The sequence below is a fragment of the Cariama cristata genome, unplaced genomic scaffold, assembly GCF_000690535.1.
Source record: "Cariama cristata isolate BGI_N322 unplaced genomic scaffold, ASM69053v1 scaffold5653, whole genome shotgun sequence".
NCBI lineage: Eukaryota > Metazoa > Chordata > Aves > Cariamiformes > Cariamidae > Cariama > Cariama cristata.
This window is the reverse complement of record NW_009606624.1, coordinates 1-14649: the sequence shown is the minus strand read 5'-3', so window position 1 is coordinate 14649 and position 14649 is coordinate 1.

The following is a 14649-nucleotide window of genomic DNA, read 5'->3' as shown; positions in this document are numbered from 1 at the left end:
ATTTCTGAGTACTGCACACATCTGGTATGACTGCTAGAACATACTGTCGTGACTTGGGGAGGATGGGAGACAAAGAGGTTAGGTCTGAGGGATTTGATTTACAGGCTAGTGAAAGGAATGAGGAGTAAACAACAGATCAGGGATAATAATTCATGCTTCTTTGCAATACTACTTAAACTTTTTATGTTATAAACCGTAATTTTAGTCATAATATTTCTGTTCATGTTAGTAAAGTGTTAAATTGTAATTTAATGTTATAAACTGAAGTAAATCAGCTGACAAAAAAATATCTCAAAAAATAATGCTACAGAAAATGGATCCTTTGAATTAAATTCCAGAAGAGTTTCAAGTTGCACAACATCATATCTGGCAATTTCTTTCTAGACATTTAACCACCTTCCCAATATGATTCAGATCCTAATGTTCCTTTTATGTTAGAAAATATGCTTACAGGGGCCTTTTCCCTGAGTTAAACTGTCTTTTTTGCATTTTGAAGTTAATTTCAAACCTTAGATTGATAAATGCCTCTGCACTAAGTCAGTAGAATGGCAACAACAAAGCCTACAATTAAACCATGGTTATTTGATCTTGAACTGCTAGCAAAACAGCAAAACTCAGCACATTTTTAAAGAAATTTGAAAAAGTCACAAATCTAATCAAATAAACCTGAAACCTGTTCAGCATTCATCATCTTCTCTATCCTTTGATGTTTTCATGCAAAGATGTAAAATCTCATTTCTCAAAATCTTTTCCAGCACAATGATGTCATCACCTCCTCTTGTAGCTTTTGCACTGCATTAGCTGCTTTTTAAACTTACACAGAGTTTTTGACAAAAGGATATACACACAGGCCATACACACAAGATTTCGCTTGTGCTTTGTGTCATTCCTATTATGAAGCTAGTGGATAATATACAAACAAATGTTAAAAATCTAAATATTTGGAGAAACTGAAAATCTATCTTGGACTTGTCTGGGACAAACATATCAAAGTAATTATAAATGTAAATATATATTTGCCCTATAAAAATTGATATTTGCTCAGCAAATAAATATTCCTGCACTATTCTGTATCAAGCATAACAAATACATACTTTCATTACAGATTTTTTAAAATTGAATTTATGATTCTACTTAATCATGTACTTTTTTGGAAATGGGTTCACATGCCATATATAAAATCTGATTAGCTTGTTACGTTGTCTGCTCAACAACATTTTGGCCATTGTGAACACTGGAGTTCAGTAAGCTGTAGCTACATCCTTGACATTTTTTTTGCTTTGAAATAAAACGTAAGAAGTGCAGAGGTAGCTTGGTTCAGCTCTTTATTGTATAGTCATTTTCCCATTAGCTTGTTTCCCAAAGATTACCAAATGGTAACAATCATTGGATGCACACAACTTGGGTCAAACTGATTTGATCCTACAGCCTCATATGAACAATTCCGTATCTCATTCCCAACCTCTTGACCCACATATTGGGATTTTTTTTTAATCCAACACAGATGATCTGTAGCTAGTATTAATACAAAAATTCAATCTCTCCCTTTAATTTTCATTTCTTCTCAATCAAACAGCTCTGCAAAGGGAATATAACAGGCTTCTGGCTGTGTAATTGTGAAGAATAATACACAGAATATAAAACCTTGACAAAGATTAAATGCACAGTGAAGTTACCCTTCTGGGTCCATTAGACAACATTTTAAACTATTTTAATCACAAAGAGGACTATTTGGCTGGAATGTTAATGATAAATGTTTTAATGGATTGGGATATTTAAAATCACCTTAAAACTACAAAGACATCTTTAATTCAAAAGACTAGCAGGAGATATTAAAGAGTAGGTCATGTCTTTATGTGAAAGACAGAAGGCAGTATAAAGAAAAAACTTACCATTGCCCTCCTTTTTTCTACAGGTTTCTACAGGCTTTGACTAGTTATTTACAAGAAGTTTATCGATGCCCACAATTAATATGTAATGATTTTTAAAATTTGGACCAGTACAAAACCTGATAAACTACAAACACACCTGTAGTGAACACTAAGAAGCCTTCCATTAAGTAGCTGGAAATGAGCCATATTAGCTTTAGTTGGGGTTACAAGAACTTCTCTGCATGAAGTGTTGTCCATGTTAGTGGCAGAATATGTTTGTTCCTGTACTTGGAAATAATTATCAAAGTTCTAAACCAGTATATACAAGAAGCCCAAATTTCTTGCTTTTTAAAATGAATATTTCTACACGGGAGCACGTCTTTTTCCCACCCTACTGCTCGACTACAAAATTATTCTAGACTGATGTCTCTAAAATATTTTTATCTTCCACAACACCTAGATTTGGTCCTTGGCACCTTGGGTTTCACTTAACATGTCATTAAGGATAAGATGCCTCAGAGACTGGTAAGAAGTGAAGAAATTTTTCACCTCTATTACCAGAATACATCAAAGCCCAAATCATAAGCAATAACATCACCAGTGTCTGAATTTAATGTGGAATAGGAAAAAATACAACATACATCAGGAAAAGGTATGTTGTATAAATGAAGTTACGTCAACATTTAGGAGCTGATGATCTGGTCCAAACGTCTCATGGTATAATATGCCACAACCTTTCTACCTTTCACAGTAGATACATCTACAGAACAAATTAGTTTATCCATGTTACAACGCAATAACATTATAAGATATTTATAGAACATAAGACACTAATATGTGAGTCCATTCTCAACAGTCTGGCCAGACCAGCCATCAGGGAGCAAGAAGTGTAATTAAATGGCTCAGCTGGGGATACTGAAAGATTAGTGGTAAACCACTAACCTACAAGCCAGGATAGAGTACAGTAATGCCACGGGCTCAACTCTGAAATAAAAAGCTGGTAATTCCAAGTCAAATTATTTGAACTGAAAGTTATCTCTACCATACCTGCAATGACCAAATTTAGCTCTGGTGCTGCTACAGTGCCAATGCTGTACTGTCAGGAAAATTCTTAGTGTGGTTCTAATACATTGATGCAGGGTCACTACTGAACAGCCCTGTGGAGATGAAGTGGATCTTGATACGACACCAGGATGGTGAGCGAAACCTGGAGGCTATTTAAAATTGTTGATTTTGAGGAATGTATTAGTCTAGTAAATAAATGTAGTTTAGAAAAATGGTTTAGAGAGCTCTTATTTGTGGGTCATCTAAAGTTGGAATTCTCTCCATTGCTATCTCCTTGCTGGAGGGACACAGGTTTACACTTACAAAGGAGTCATCTGGTACTTGAAAATGCCACCTCCAAAATGTCTTCTGAATCTCAATGACACACGCATACAAACATTTGAAATCCTCAAACATGCTACCTGCAGGAACTTCACAGTCACGTAACAGTTTGCCTACACGTACTCAGGTCAACTGCCACTGGTAAAAGAGAAGTGCTCACTGTTTGTCAGGTTCAAAATATCAAAGGCGCTTTAAAACAAAACCATCTGTATGGCAAGATAACAAACAATTAAGTTCTTTATGTCAAAACAGGAAGCAATTATAAAGGATAAATTACATACTATCATGTAACTGGTTGTTGCAATCTTTTACACGTTATCTGTTGCACTGATGGCTCCCTTGACAAATATCATAGTAAACTCACAAACTCTAACATGCTTTCAGCTCCTTACATAAGATATTAGGAATACAAGTGAAAGCTTTGGTACTTCTATTTTTCAAGCAAAGTTCTTTGGTTTTTGTTAAGTTTTATGTGCTTCTGGATCATATACCTAACCTAAAGATGTTAAGATCGTTATTTTCTATCTTTGTGGGCTCAGATACCATGTTATGAGTTCAAAATAAAGGAATCGGAATTTGTCATTAAATCCCTACTTAAAAAAAAAAACAAACAACAAACCAAACCTACTTGCTCTTCATTGTGTCTGAATCAACATTTTGCAACAGACTACAGTTATTATGAATAAAATATTAAGATGGATAGGGCTTGGAAAAGGAACTGTGAACAAGTTTCTCCCTGGAATCAGCATGAGTTTTCCTAAAGGAAATGTACCTGGTTTCTTCATAGTAATACTCAAACATTCACATAAAGGGAGAAAGAACTCTTCACAGAAGGAAAATGTAAATATTCTAAAGAAATTTAGGCTATTAAATGCTGCAAAATCACAACTCTGCTGAAAGAGTCCTTTTTTATGCACAACATATAAAGACATGCTTAGGACATAGGCACAGGGAGAAGATGAGCTATGAAGATTCACACTTAGTTAAAAAAAATGTGCAAGTCTCTGTGTTTCTATGGGAGGTTCAATTTTGAAGGACAATATTCCAGATCTCTTTCTTAATACCAGTTGGCGCGGATAGAAGCCAAGATGGCTGTAAGCCAGCTCTACCTCAGCCAGGGATTCCCTCTTGCCGGAGAAATCTCAGCTGCTAACTCAGGAAAGCTTTATAGAGCCTTTTAGTTCAAAGCAGCCAGGTCACAGTCCAGGATATGGCTTAATATTTTTTTTCCTACTAAAGTCAATTTTATGGCAGTTAGTACATACAGAAGACTCTTGCCAAAAAACAGGCTGGTAAAAGATTGAGTCCTATATTCAGAAATTTATCTGGAGGTTAATTTTCTGCCACCAATCCAGTGTAAGCAGAAATGTTACCATTTAGCTGTTTGCAGTGACCTTGCATAAATGTAGGTAATGGTCGGAAAGGAATAAGCAAATGTAAAGGTTCTATTTCTTTCAAGACTTTCTTATTTTTTTGTCCCACTCATTCATATTTTGTTCTTCTTTTGTCTTCCCATGCCATTCTTTTCATTCTGAGTTTTGTATTCTATCATTTTTCACTGTCTCTCAAATCAACAGGTGCCTATTAAGGTTAGAATGGATGAGTGAAATGGAACATGTGATATCCAAATAAATCCATTGCAGACCAGATCATCCCTACTCCAGAAGAAAATGTGCCTAAACTCTTTTAAAGCATCAGAAAGTGATGTTTCCAGGGAAGACCTAAAGGAGTCTGATGTTTTTTACAGGTAACAAATAAAACATATGCGGATTTCTCTGATTATGATGCTAGTCTATGTGTTTATTGTTTATACAGCAGCATAAATTTGTGGACAAAGAAAGGATCCTGTTGCATACTGGGGATAAACAAAAACTTGGGGATGCAAGAGAAAGAAATTAAAATCCTACACAAAATTTTATTCTTCTAAAATAGAAGAACATACACAAGTTCTCCAGCAGAAGATCCCATTCGTCATTAGTACAACCAGGATTTCTCCTTTAACCTTGTCTCAGATATAAAGAATATGACTTTATTATAAGGAATAAACAAGATGGAAATGAAACAAATAGAGCTTGTCTTGGATTGACCAAGTCTTAAATGTCATGGCAAAATTGAGGAAAAGCCCCTAGGGGATTTTTGGCAGTTAGTTATACTGAGCCTTTTGTTATTATCAAAAGACTATATTCAGATAAATAAATAAATCATAAAGCTGCAAATAACAGAGGAACCGGAAGACAAAACATATGAACTCTAGAGTGAAGTGGACTTAAAACCAACAGTCAGTACTGCTATCTGTGTTGCTCTTTTCCAGAAAATCTGAAATGTCATCTGTCAAAACTTTTAGATTATGCTTTCAAATGTATTACTCTGTGTTACCCAACATTAAAAGGGCTACTTATGTGTTGCACAAAGAAGAGGGACAGGGACTGACTTTTAGATTCATTCTTCAAATGATAAAAGAGAGTAATCTAAAAATGCATATGCAACCAGACATAATCTGTATTCTGTGGTTTTACAACTAGATCAGCTGACCACAGTTCTTAGAAACCCCCACTGCAGCCTCACTTTAACAGCAGTTGATAAAAATGGAGACCTGACTTTTGAGTTTTACAATCAAACAGAAGGAAATATAGAATAGGTGATTTATTTATATGTGCCCACTCTTTTTTGTCCACAGTAATTTTTGCCTGTTGCAATCACAGTGAGAAACACAACAGATGCAACTAGAAAGAATGTAATGTAATTTATAAGCAATTCTCCTTCATATTCAGTTCTCCCATGCATTGTGCTAAGAAATAGGTTAAATAAACATATAACCAGTGTGCTCAGGCAGTGGGATGAAAGTTCAAATGATAACTAGCTCGCAGGAGGAATAAAATACAAAATGGATTTGGAATTTTATTTTTAATGATGTTTTCCTACATGCAATTTTTCTCCAAAATTATCTGTCACAAATGAAAATGTTTCATTTAGGAAGTATTTTGAATTATTGTTCATGCTAAAAAAAAAAAATTCAAGAAAGCATTACAAACATGTCACAACTTGGAAAAATCAAACCCAGAAATTAATTCACCCACCCAATGGCAGGAATTAATTTGAATTTTCTTTCTAAATCCTTACTGGTTTGGATAAGGTTACTCTTTGCAATCCTTCGCAATGCATTTGCTCGTTGTCTTCTATGATTCAGTAGCCAGAACACCATGATTTATGTATTTTAGGGCTAAACTTGAATGTGTGGATTTCAAAGCTCTTGTCTTTGTGAGGGCTCAGTTCCCATACAGATTTAGGTTGCAAACAGCACATGAGAATTTTATATTTGCTGCAGTTATTCTTAGTTACACCATCACAGCATAGAAATAAATATTATTACAGATAATAATAAATGTTTAAGTTTACATTCTGCCTGTAAAGATCACAATCCTTACAGATGCTGTGCTAGGCATATGAAACTAACTTTTGCTGTAGAACTTTGGGGGATATAAGAATACTATTTGATACACTGTATGACACCATATATTGAAAAAGGATCCTATCTGGTAAAATCTGTTTAATAAAAAAGATCTCTGCTCCAATAATTATCCAGACAAAACTTTGATCCTTTTGCAAAAACCACAACATGTTTTTTCACTCTGGGAAATTCCAACCTACTTTGGTAGGATTTCATCAGAGTGAGGAATGGGTTAAAAACCAAACAATGGCCTGGGCATTTATCCCACAATGTAGTTTCTTTCATAAGAACCATGTAATGAAAACCTCTGGGTGGGATTCTCATTTGCTGCTCCTGCTTCCTAGAAGCTGCAGAGCTCAGTCCCTTCCCCCTTCATATACACATTCAGCTTTCTCTACTCTGCCAATACAAAATTGAAAGGCAAAACCTGAGGATTTGTACAATTAGGGGTTGCAGCATGAGATGTCACTGTCACGGGAGCAGAAATTTCTTTAATCAGAATTTCTTTATATAACAAGAAAACTATTGAAATCGTTTATTATTTCTGATGCTTTATATCAACATGCCAAGCGGCAAGAAGAGCACAGCGTGGGACTGTACACTTGCTTTCTACCTAAAGAAAGGGTATGTGCAAAAAAGGATGCATCATTGTGATGTCTCATTTGTGCCAAATACCTGTTTTATGCTTGGCAATCCAACTTATATCTAAAGCTGTTTCACTCCAGCCCAACATCTGGCCATCCTTCAATAAAAGACATGTTTATACAGACACATATTGTCCCAGGAAAATTGTTACCTATACACAAATTTACAACATAAAGGCAGTGTGTGTATATATATATATATAAAGGTATATATTGTGTGTATATTTGAGAAGAGTAAAATCCAAAAGAAATTTTGCTTTCGCATATATTCTCTATTCCCTAGCATAAGCAAATACCTTCAAGTCAACTACCCTTGAGACCCTGGAGATTTCAAGTATAGTTTCATACATATTGAGATGTATCTCACACATGCAGGTCTGGTTTGAGTCCAGATATTAAGTCAAAAAAGGAAAATGGCAGTTCTGTTAGAGATTTTTAAGTAGTAAAGGCTAGCAGCTAAATCCAAGTGTGACTGTGGTTCAAACTATATGTCAGATTGAAAGGTCAGGGATGGTTTGATTTTAAGGCTCAAAACATAGAAACACAGGTGGCATACGTAAGTAAGACACTGCCTAACAGTATCTGTGGTATTGAACAGTTATCATAGTAGAGGCAGTGGTAAGCAGTGAAGCTTGAAAGATTTGGTGTTTAACCGGAAAACCTAGATGCCAGAAGATCCAGTTAAGCTGTCACAACGGTTCCCACTTTTCTTAGGATCTACAAACCTACACTTGTGTGGCCTAGCCTATAGCTATACTGTTTACTTTATTGTATCTTAGATCTCGAACAGGAAGCATGAAGAAAATGTTTAAATACAGCTTGCAAATTAACAGGTGTGATTGAAGACAGCAGTAGACCAGTGCTTGCTGCTGGTGAAGGGTGAAACTCAGAGCTGACTTAAAGTCTTAAAGAGTACATACCTTCTGCTCTTCATCTGCAAATTACAGATCCACTGGTTAACATACAAGGGTACCTGCAATAGTATTGTATATGTGAAATACAACTTCCAGATATCATTAGAAAAAATTCCCAGTGATAAATGTGTTCAATTCCTCAAGCATTTTTTAAGAATGCAGAAATTGCATTTTTGTTGATTGGTGTTACTTCAGAAATACACAAATAATAGGAAAGATCCACAGACTTGTAACCAGAAAAGATGCCATGTGCACATTCAACCCATACCAAATGTAAGTATTAGATCTATGCATAAATCTGTATATGCAACAGTGAGTAACTTCACAGATTCCCTGTGCTCTCAGTCTCATTTTTAATTTGCCTTGTTCAAAATGAAATCATCAATCATGAGACCTGTAGCATATTTTATGGAATTATTTGATCTTTCCCATTAAAAATATAATTAAAGCATGTCACTCCTCCATACACATTGCATTTGTATGCACAGGCATGATCTATTGGTACAATCACAACTTTCTGACTTTGGTGAAATTGCAAAGCTTCATTAGAAAGGAAGAGACAGAGAGCCCTAGCAGCTTTCAGATCTTTAGGGGGTCATTTATTGTTGTAATAAATTTCATTTTTCCATCTGAAGGGTAGAGTCTAAACACTGTAATAGAGTAATATTGAGGTATTTATTTTACCTTGTTTTTTCTTCAGCTGAAATGCTAGCAAGGGAGTGTTTTTCAGCTTGGCAGGCAGCCAGCTATTTCTCAGTAAATAATGTGAACCCTGTCCTGCAGTATAAAGCTGTACATCTTTTCAAAAATGTTCAGTCCCCTGCTAGAGTCCAAGGAATATTTGCCTACAAAGTATGTCTGTAGAAGCTTCTACAGCAAGCAACTTGGCAGAAATTTCTAAACTATATGAAGTGCTTTCTCCCTCTGTCTCTTTTTCCCCATTGAAATGACTTCATGTATTTCTCCTTAAGATGCTTTTGCTCAACATACTGAAGATAGGGGGAAAAAAAAAAAATCTATAGTCTAGCTAAGGTGTTTCAGGCTCTGTCTTCCACCCAAACTCTGAAAAAATCTGCTCTGTTATATCTAGTGCCAGATTCACTACTGTATCAAAGCAGACATGCAATATAGGCAATTGCTCAGACAGTATCCTTGGCAGGGCTCCATTATAACTAGGTATACTTGAAGTATATAATGACTGTACTATGCATTTCAAATTAAGAAATTTTGTTTAGTTGCCAGTAGCTGATGTTGTAAACAGGCTCTTAAAGGGTAAGTTTTGGGTATGTATCATTCAGATCACTCAGGCTACAGCTGACAAAGGCAAGATCAGTTCTTAGACAGAAGCTGTAGAACGTACAAAGCCAAAGAGTCCCATTCTTAACTAAAGTGAAGGCAGTCAGTGCCAGTGAATGCATCCAGACAGGTGTATCTTGATGAATTGGACTGAAAAGGGAAACTCCACATTACAAAGGGATTGCGACTAAAATTAAATCCGTTTTAGGTCAAATGTAGAAACCAATGCAATAAGTTTTGCTTTTGTACATGTGCAAAGTCAGAAAAGTAATTTGTGAGCATGTGTGGGTAGCAGAAGGAGCTCGATAACTGTGATCCTTGTGTTAGCACAGTAACCTGCCTTTTCGTGTAACACATCAAAGAGGAAACCTAACTTATGGAAAGAGATAATGAGGCTTTTTTTACCTCTGTGTATCATCTGGCACCTCAAGAAAGGAAAAGATTTACAGCCACTGTTAAACATGTTCCTTGTAGCTACCCAAATGGCATTCCTTCAACAGCTATCACTCCACTATTGCCCTTCTGCACGTGCTCACTCACCCGACCCCGTAGCACAGTTCAGGCTTTAAAAGCCATAACAAAGCTCAACTGTTTAGTGGAAGGATTGCGTGCTTCCCCAGAACTGAACACAGAACAGATTAATTAATCAATGTTCACAAAGCCCTTTGAAACAGAAAAGTGCTGTAGAAGCTACAGATTGTTATTGCTGAATACTTCCCTGTCGGCACTGGACTTGTAATCCATTTCTCTTAATGTGTTCCAAGTAAGGGGATAGGAAACATGAGACTGCAGTTACCAATTACCACAGGTATCAAAGAACATGCAAAAACTCACAGTTTTGATAGCTATCTTTACACAGAAAACTAATCCTGGAGTCAAATAGACTACTGTCTTATCTTCTGAAGTTTAGACAGCTGTTTCCTTATGTACTTGTACATTTTGTTGCTATTGTGGTTTTTCTTTTTTCCCCCCTTCCCCTAACATACAGTTGTTTGCCAGCAGAAGACATGGCCCTGTGGGGTAGGAACATAACATTTCACTTACCATCTGCTGGCATTTTCAGTGGTTAGCACTGTCCATCCATGTTTTTGTTCTCAGTAGCGTCAGCACCTAAGTAACATTCCAACTGGTTTCAGTTCTGCAGCTTCTGAGATTAATTTGTTTGTTTAGGTAGATACGCTACACTATCTAAATCTAGGCTACATCTTGCAACATTTCAAATAGCTCATTCATTTTCATAACAGTTCCTGAGTCATGACTGGCACATAACCAAAATAAAACAACCCCCAGCTTTCGACAGTTTATAAAAAGTGGCAACATTCCCACAAATCTGCTTTGTCTTTATAACAAAGCAATGCTTTATGACTAAGGCTCTAAAGTATGTTTCTGATTAGTTTATTCAATCCTGAGTTGTTTTTTTTTTTTTTTCCACTGGGAACTTAACATATTTCACATGGAAAAAAAAAGGAGGGGTTAAAATTCAAACTTTGTCTTTGCACTCAACATGCTGAGTTCTACTCTCATGGTTTTGGCTGGTTCACTTTTGAGAACAGCCTGCTGCAAGATCTGAAGCTAAATCAGTGGTCCAAGTTTGCACTATTTGGATCTTAGGGTTTGTTTTGCGTTCACACTAGTATTTAATTACTGATGCTATTAATGTAACTTGATATATCTTTATTTGGAAAAGGGCGGTTGGCAAGCACAATCAGATGTGTTGGATTGATTAAGGTTAATGGATCTTCTAAGACATTAGGGATTTAAAAAAATTGATTATTGCAGCTAATGTATATCAATATTTTTAAATCTACTGAAAGCATCAGCCTAATAGATCGCATTTGCTCAACTTTGCATAAAGAAAAGATGGGGGAAGAAAGTTACAGGGTAACTATACCTAACATGCTCACACAATCTCTTGTTGGAAGTGACTTGAAAGCACCCACTAAAACCAAAATTCTTCGTGCAAACATGGGAATGGCAAGAGATGTTGTTTTCTGAGCTTATTGCAGTGAACACCTGCTGCACACGGAAACCACTCCAAAACAGTGTTTGAATAGTTTTCTTGGAGATACCAGACCCTAGTCTCATTGAACTTTTATAATTAGGCACTGTAATATTTTTTCATGAAGAAAACATGAAGCTTTTCAGAGATACAGTGCTCTTAATCATGAACTCTGTGGAAAACTGCTCTTTCTCCCTGTCTTTGGTCTCCTGAACTAGAATTGCTTGCAGCTTTACCTCTGCACACACTGGTAATGCACTCCCTGAACAATTAGAAAAATAGGCTTTTTCTCTAAAAGACTTTCACACAGGATCTTGGATGATTTTAAGGTGTTTGCTATGGTATTTGACAAAAAATACTGCCTAGTTTTTAAACATCATTTTAAACACTGTATATGCTGCTTAGAATGAAGCAGGAGAAAATACTGTTACGATGGATAATGATCGGACACCTATATTCAAAGATGTTATTTACTAGTTCATTTGTTATAGATAAATAAATTCACAAAATAGTATTACTAATAAAGTGCACTTCTTCAAGTATGACTCACAGATGAAAGAATTATTCACAGGCAAGTTCAACAAATTGCCCAAGGTCACATAGCAAGACAGCAGCAAGTAAAAATACAGAAGAAAACCCCTGAATTGATGGCATGTTGCTGGTCTGTTTGAATCTTGCCCTAATCACATCCATGACCTACACAATACAGATGATGTATGCATGCAGAATTTGTCATATTTTTAATCTATGCTAATAATAAAAACTGTAATGAGGCAGGGGAAAGAATACATATTTTTAAAAAGCTAAGCAACTGCCTTTGCAGCAGTCATTTTGCTTGTGAAATAAAAGACTTCACAGAGAAACATTATTTTGAGGCGTAGGGCATAGTTTTTTATATTTAACAGCAGTGTTTATTACAGCAGTGGACTGAGACACCACTTACCTGGATATGCTTCTGGGTTCTGCCAAGAATTCTTGCACAACTGAACAAGTTATATTTTCACTGTTTCAGAGGCCAGTTGTTTGCCTATAGATGGTTCTATTTCCAGCCATCCTTTGTTTGACTTCTATACAGATGATGCCATGCAAATCACTCCAGTGAAGAGCATCTTTTTATGCATATGTTTGGTACCTAGGACAATTAGTTTAAGATGTTATGTGGAATAACTATGTATTAATAAAATCAATAACAACTTTCTTAGAGTAGGACAAAACCTTGCAGTAATGTTAGAAACAATACATCACAAAATTATTATGATGAACCTTGATTAGAATATATATTGGAATAACTTAGGCTTGAGAATAGCTTTGTAAGATTAATGGAATATTCACTAGCTAATTTGTCATTCTAGTAATTATGACTATATAGAAACCATTCCTTAAAAATACCTTGTAATGACAAATTCTCCCTTGAGATTTATAGGCATTCCACATGCATACATGAGGGCAAAATTTCACCCATCTGGAGTTTCATAAGAAAAATCCAAATAATTGAATTTTGAGTATTTTTGAGAATTTTTCATAATGAAAAGATAAATCTCAGCTGTGTTTAGAGATCCTTTAATGCAAAGATAAAGCCTTCCTAGTGGGTAAGAAATGTATCCCATCTTTGAAAGTGTCTATTTGGATTAACACATGGTATCATTTACAAGGCATTTTGTAACAGCATTGGTATGGAAGACAGGTAGTTGACTTTATTTCCAGAAATCATATTTTTTTATAATAAAAGAATAGGACTTATGATTAATTTAATTACAAGACTATCCAGCTATGCATAACACACATGTCAATGAGAAAAGACAACCTTAAAATTTCCATAATAATATATTTCAAATCCTACAAGTTCTACAAATCATATCTGGTCGATACTCCATTAAACTCATGATATAATGACAGTGCTCTGGTGAAAAATAAGAATCTGACATCTTCAAAAAATGACAAAAATTCATTTAGAACTTGTGTTAACACATGCAACAAATGTACATTTTTTTCTTTCCACAGCATGCATCTCAAGACTGGTTTGTTAACTTTGAGTTGTCGAAAGTTGAAAAGAATTTACATCATTTTCTTGACACACCTTCATGAAAATATTACCCTGGAACCTGTTGGAATAAGGTTAACTTTTCATTCCCTAGATTTCCTGTGGACAATCAACTGAAAATGTAGTGACCTGATTAAAAAGCATGATCAGGGAGGTCTGTAACAAAGAAATTATTAATATAAAAAGAGAAGTAAAACAGGAACTATGGCTCTGTTTTGGGGAAAGTTTACGCACGCATGGCAAACATCTGAACTACTGTCACCTGGCATGGAGATAGGGACCCAAAATAAGGGACCCTGCACATAGGCTGTCCTCATGTTCATGGAAAAACTTTCCAATTAGGAACGTGAAAGTCTAAAACTCAAACCCGTTAAATAGTGAGAGACTTTTGACTCTTTCGGAACAGCTTCTCCACAGGAGATGTCTAAGAAGTCTAAACACAGGCAGATTTTAGCCCTGGTTTACGCCCACTGAAGGAAGATGAGGCACATTTCACCGTGCAATACCACCACCGTCCTCCCGACACCCCATGTGGAGAACCCCAATTATTAAGCGGGAAGTACAGAAGTTTATGAGGTCAAGACTTTATCCCCACCAACCTGAGAAGGATTAGACCCCACATGCACTTCTTTTTGTCCTGACTGACACACCCCTCCACACGCAGTCCCCCTCGCTGCCCCACCTGGCACCCCTCACGAGGGGCTGCCCAGGGCGGTGGCGCAGCGCTCTGAGAGAACCCCCAGCCGTGCTCCTCTTCCCTCAGCCCACGGCAGCGGCGGGGCTTGCGGGAAGGTGCCCACCCGGTAGGAAGGGAGTTGAGGGGTGCTGTGTGAGGAGAGGAGAACGCTGAGGTGAGAGGCACCAGCCTTGAGGGGGGCGATCCTGAGGTGAGTGGAGGAGGGGAGGCGGGTAACCACGGCGGCCTCTGAGGGTGCGGAGCGCAAAGAGCTCCCCGGGGTGGGGTGGGGGGGTGCCTAAAGCTTTCTCCTGGCTCCTCACCTCCTCGGCGGGGTGCTTGGGCGAGAGCCCCCCGACAAGGGAGGCACCAGC